The 6,000-nt window shown below is 42.6% G+C and overlaps 1 protein-coding gene across 2 annotated transcripts in view; it reads left to right on the top strand.

Annotated features, from left to right (window-relative positions):
* Positions 1–2,514: 2,514 nt before the first annotated feature.
* Positions 2,515–6,000, top strand: part of LOC119161687 (uncharacterized) — a 117,821-nt gene continuing 114,335 nt past the window's right edge. For both annotated transcript variants that reach the window (XM_075880626.1, XM_075880625.1), the window contains exons 1-2: positions 2,515–2,686; positions 4,794–5,023. The gene's annotated coding sequence lies outside the window, so the exon portion shown is untranslated. The remainder of the gene's footprint in view (positions 2,687–4,793; positions 5,024–6,000) is intronic.

The following is a 6,000-nucleotide window of genomic DNA, read 5'->3' as shown; positions in this document are numbered from 1 at the left end:
CAGTACCACGCCCAAACCAACAGGCACATACCGCTTCGTATGTGCTATTTAAGGCTTCCAACTATCCGAGAAAACAGAATAGGGCAGGAGGAAAAGTTAGAAAAAAAATTTAACACACAAAAAGAATGAGGTCTCAAATGCTTTAGCAATGAGCTATAACTACTTACTGCGCACACACCTGCTACGTTCTAGTGGTTATTTATATGATTTCTAGATTATAATTTTCTGTAGCACGTCTGCATTCGTCATTCCACAAGAAAGTGAATTAAGCCCCTTCTCTCATGATAAAGTGCGCCCAGTAAGCGTTCCTCAGCTGTCCGAGTATGTGTGTACCACTACGGGGATATACCAGCTAGACGTAAACAAACCAGATCTCCCTGTCACACCACACAAACACGTCATAAGCGTGATAAGTCAATGCAGTATTGCGTTGCACGGACATAGTGTTCAATATTGCCGAAATCCTCGAAGTGTTGGCTAACAGCCGCAAAAACATCAGGCGCTTAGCCGACACCCTTGGCTTTGCTGCGGCTTCCATCGCGGGAAAAGCCCACGGGTCGGGCACGACAGCGTCGCAGCGCGGAAGTTCCCTGCAAAGGGTCCTCACTCCTCTCATGTATTGGTGCGGCACGTTGGGCACTCCCCCATGTTCAAGGTCACTCCAGTAACGTCGTTGGCGCAAAATGCAACATGCCGCATTTCGCGCCCGCTTCTGTTTGCGCCTTGTGTCAGACTATTGGCCGTGAGATTGAGCAGAGTGACCACCTGGCGGCAACTGACCGAAACGGGGAAATGTGCATTGCTCCTTGCGTCGTCTGATAGCCATGTCGTGTTTCTATGTGCGCCAACGTCATGCACGCTCTCAAAGTCTGGTTCACCCAGTCGTGTCAGCGCAATTGTAACTATTTTTACGCATGCCTGAAAGGATGTGCGAAGTAATTTTGTCTTTCTCGGCTGCTAATGCATTGTCAGTGAGTGCAACTTTCCAGAGTGCAGTTTATTGTCGTCGTACCCTTCATTCACCAGAATAGTTTCCAAATGGGGGCCGCTTTCTGTTTTATGCACATGGCAGAATTCTCTTGGCATCTTTCTAAACATGAGGACTATTAAGTGGTACGTGAATTCAGTGTTTTATAGCAACTCTGTTTAAAAAGGGGGGAGGGTTCTAGGCCATGCAATTGCGCGCTGTTGGTAGGTGTAAAACTACGGCACTGGCTGTATTTATCGATCATGCGACGAGCCTTAGTTGTGTTCATCTGACCGTGGTACCACTACGTAGAAATGTTGCCATCACATAAACTGTGAGACTTTTGTACTGCTGCGCATGGTAACACGGTTGCGCATGGTACGCAAGTACACATTTGTGCATCCATGCGCAAGCACACGAATGCTCAAGCACACTAAATACACGGTTGCGCATATTAAGAGAGTTACCATACGCAACCATGTGCTTAGATTTACGAAAGCTTTAAAGAGTCTAGACGTTGAAAGTATTTCAGATGGCATGCTTTATATAAATGACCCGCACGAAAATGGTAATATCCTGGCAATGGACTGTCTGTTTCCTACTATTGTCCTACATGACCTTTATGGTTCCTAATCCTGTGTGTTGCCTGCAGGACGCTACTTTAAGTTTACAAAACCCTTCCTCTTCCTGTGGAAGGATTCCTTCTTGTTACCTCTGGGATGTGTCCTTTATGCTTACTGCACGATGTTACCTGGCAGTGAACTATATGTTACCTGCAAGTGCACCTTAGTTCACATGTTGGTAAGAAGTGGTAGTACAATAATAGTTCTTATCAGTGCAGCGGCCAGAGGGTTGAGTGACTGTGGCAAATCTCCTCCCCACATTCCCGTTATGACACACACACGCCACACGCACTATATATATATATATATATATATATATATACATATATATATATATATATATATATTGCATTTAAATATAAATAACATAACGTAAATATATGTCAAGCAAATACTTACAGCGCAAAGTATTTTTTTCAATTTTAGGGAAAAAACTAAAAAGTTAAGCTCGCGAATTTTGCAACGTGCGAGAACAGAACGGCGACAAAGAGACACGAACGACACGACTCTTGTCTCTTTGTCGTTGTTCTGTTCTCGTGCTATAACTATCGTCATGTCAAATCAACTAGCCCAAGCTGCCACACTTCTAAGTCGTGAACGAGGTGGAAAAGCTGAAAGATTTTACGATACAGCCGCCGGAGGACGCGACCGCTCGCTGGCGCGCGGCATTTACGTTTCCGAGTCTATGATGAGAAGATAATTAGTGATAATATCTACGGTTGAAATGAGTGTCCCGGGAAGGAGTTATGCGACAGGTACTGCCGCCAGCTGCACCCCGTCGTCAACCTTCCCCGCCGCTCGCCAGCGCACCAGCAACAGGCAGCGCCACGTCACGGTGCATATAATTTGTTTCTTCGCCACCGCGTGGGAAAGCGCCCGTTCACAGCATCACGAAAACCTTTTTTAGCAACTATATTTGTGCAAGTGGGGCCCCTGTGGTGGTTCGCAGGGGTCGGTTTTGCGTGAATTTTTGCCGTGTTTTGACGTGTGCTTGCGCTCCGTGTTTGTTTTTTGTGTTCTGCTGGTGCTGCTTATTGCAAAAATGAGCTATACTCAAGCGAGGACGTGTGGCGTCGTATTGTAGAGCACTCGCCAGGTATGTACCACATTCCTGCTGTAAGCGCTTTGTTAGTGCTACGTTTTTCGTAACATGTGGACGATAAGGGCATTTTGTTAACGTAACGAACCTGTTTGTGTGTATCGTGTCGTCAGGATGAAGGCAACTTTGCGCGAAGTGAAGAGCGGGCGAGCTTTGTCTTTTGATTGAAGCATGGTTCAGTGTTTATGTGTGCACAGCGTGAATTCGGCGGAAGTTTTGAGCAGAGTTAATGGCGGCGCCCGCCCCTGTTGGCCATGGTGTTGGAAGGGGGCTTGTGCGCGATGGACTGCTATTTTAGTTAGATAATTCTTGGGCAAAGACGGCGTTTGTTAGCTCTAAGCGTCGATCACGTCTAGGGTGCGTGTGCTTGGATCTGTTTCTTTTTTGCACGCCTGTTCATATTGAGTGCTATGGAAGTGAACCTGTCTAAGACAGTTTCATAATTTGCACGTCCTTTTTAATTGCTATCATGAATTCTGGCGGGTAGCTGAACGTATGCAGCTGTAAGCAACCGTGCTGGCAAGCATCTTTGAACTACCGTACAACTCGAGTTGTGTTCGCGTGCAGCATGTTGCTTAGTCTTAGGTAGGGCTCACAAAGCTTGCACTTACGTTTAGGTAGTCATGCTGCCCGTTTAGTCAAATCCGAGCTTACAGCATACACTCTCAACGTAAGTTGCCCGATTCAGCTAGAACTCTTGAATTCTGAGCCATTTGTTAAAATTGAACTGTATTTTCGAGCAAATCTTCGATGGCTAATTGTGGCCGAATCACTGTATCTTAACTGTGCGAGTCCTAATTCCATCATTAGTGCATGCAATTGAGCACATTTGATTTTATTCAGCTTGTTTTCACTATGCTTGGATTTCGTTCTTTTGTTTTGGTTTATTAAATATTGTGTGCGCCTCGCCCGACCATGGTGTTCAAACTTTGCCAAACACTTTTACATGTACAAACAACAAGAACAGTTTAGACCACCATCTGCAATGAAATTTTCTAATAGATGACAAGTTCGAACTCATCTGGTCAGGAACATACATGAAAAGAATTAAAAACCTCACACTGACCACAAATAAAAGCATATTAGTCACCTGTGAGCAGGGCTCCTGTACAGAGGCCAAAACGCCATGCTTTTCTTTGCTTTCATTCATGGCCAGTGTGTGGTTTTAATTGGTTTCACATCAGATGACAAGCTCAAGTAAATTCTCTAGGCATGCACTACAGTTGTAGAAGGGAAGTCTGGTGTTCGCAGAAACAAAATTTTATTTGTCACTCAAAACTTGTGATAGTGTTTTACATCACAATATGCATACATAAAGCATGCACGTGTTACTGTTTAAATGTAAATTAGACATTATACTTATCTGAGAATCATGAATATAGACTGAATGTACCTAAGCTGTTTGCATTGAAGCAAATATATGTCGGCAATTAGTCTTACATAATGTTTATTGTGTATTGCTAAATTCCAGCCAATAGCTTCCGGTATTCTGGTTACTGGAGATTGTTGCAGAAGCTTGCATGCTTAGTTAGGATGGTATGTCGTAGCATTTCCACTTTTTTTTCATACATTCATAACACAGCCTGTGATAAGAGGTATGTGAGGGGTACTGCCTATTTAGCCAACCAGAATTATTGAAACTAATGGCCATTATTTAGCAGCAAACAATAATAATTTAGGGAAACCAATTTCTGATAATGTAGGCATAATAGTCACAATGTAAGCCGCCGGAAAAAAGCTACATTAGCTGTGTTCAAAATAATATTCAGAATTTAATTTCATTTGTTACCTGCAATGAATCCTTGATAAAATTGCATACCGTCATGTATGTGCTGTCATATCCCTAAATTGGCATGTACACCCACTATGCAGGAGCGCTATTCAAGCATATTTATGACATACCTGTAATGCGGAAATTGCATATTCTTTTTTAAAGTTGCGGCTGGCTTCACCAAAAACATTGAGGAAGCTTTTCTTGTAACATGTCCGGTTTTCGTACGTCCTGCTTTTTAAAGACACATCATTCCTGGTCATTCTAAACAACTGCCAAACAAAGCTTTACTAACCGACACATTTTACTAAATCGTTTTTTTTTTCATCGCAGCCTTTGCATGCTCGTTGTACGAAGAGTGTGGAAGACATCCGGACTAGCCTGTCATCAATGCTGGCTCATGGAAAACTTGGCTGCTGGTGCACAGCAGCTGTACATTTTTTCTGTTTTCTGTGAAAAGGGAACTTCACAGAACCACCTGGTTGCTGTATTCAAGGAGCACGCATGTTCAGGATGTTCAAATATAACCCTTTTGTTTTTTCCATAAAAAAGAAGTCAGCGCTGTAAGTTATGTGTGTAAAAGCCTTCTTTGACGACAGCATGCAATGTGTCCAGGGAGACGCAACTTGAGATATTAATTATCATTGTCTGCGGTGCCATTGACTAAGATTGATTAATGAATCTATTGGTGACCGCCGCAGGCGGTCACGTATGTGTTAGTTATTTCAGCGAATCACATTTCTATATAACTTCACTTGTAAGAATTCTAGCATGCTTGGGCTCAGATATCCTGCTGGAAAGTTTAGTTGTGGCTTGAATCATTATGTATGCAGGAGAGTGAGAACTAGGACAGACTCCCTGATGTGATTGATGCATTTATTCTCATCATAAGTCAAAGGCATTGGTGAACATTATAATAATGGCTGCCCTTTTACTTTTGGCTGGCGAAAGCAAGAACTGGCTGCTCGTCCCACTGGGGAGTAATATTTTGCTGATCCTCACTGCCTTGCATGTGTAATCACGAAAAGCAAAGTTAAACTTTGGAACGTGATATCTAGAAACAAACATGCTCAAAGAATTTTTTCAAGTGGGACTGTGTAAAAACACGCCTGCTTTCAACGTTCAAATGCAGACATACCCGCTTATTTTAGTTACTAAAATTTTGGTATTCTTATTTGATGAGGAAACTGACAGCATTATTTTTTTGTTTCCGCCTGGACACAACTTATCTGGAAAGTGTTTTTTTCTGCTGTTGGAGCTGAATTTCGGTTCAACTACAGAGCACATTTCTGAATGTGTCAGTGCTACTTACTAAGCTCTTTAATGCATATTTAGTTTTTTCAAGATCTACTGAGTGAGCTGTGCTCCAGACTTGCATATCATGTTTTAATTGATGCCTTGTTATGTTAAGTGAGCATTGTTAATGATAACTGATAGAGGTCATTCTGGAATATTGTAACTTGAGTCCATAGATTGAGGTGAGGGGAATGGTGAATTTTTCTAACTACTTTGTAATATCTGGTTGCTTTATTTTTTGTGA

This window comes from Rhipicephalus microplus, chromosome X, assembly GCF_043290135.1.
Source record: "Rhipicephalus microplus isolate Deutch F79 chromosome X, USDA_Rmic, whole genome shotgun sequence".
Classification (NCBI taxonomy): Eukaryota; Metazoa; Arthropoda; class Arachnida; order Ixodida; family Ixodidae; genus Rhipicephalus; species Rhipicephalus microplus.
The sequence above is the reverse complement of the archived record's forward strand: the minus strand, read 5'-3'. Positions and strand labels throughout refer to the sequence as shown.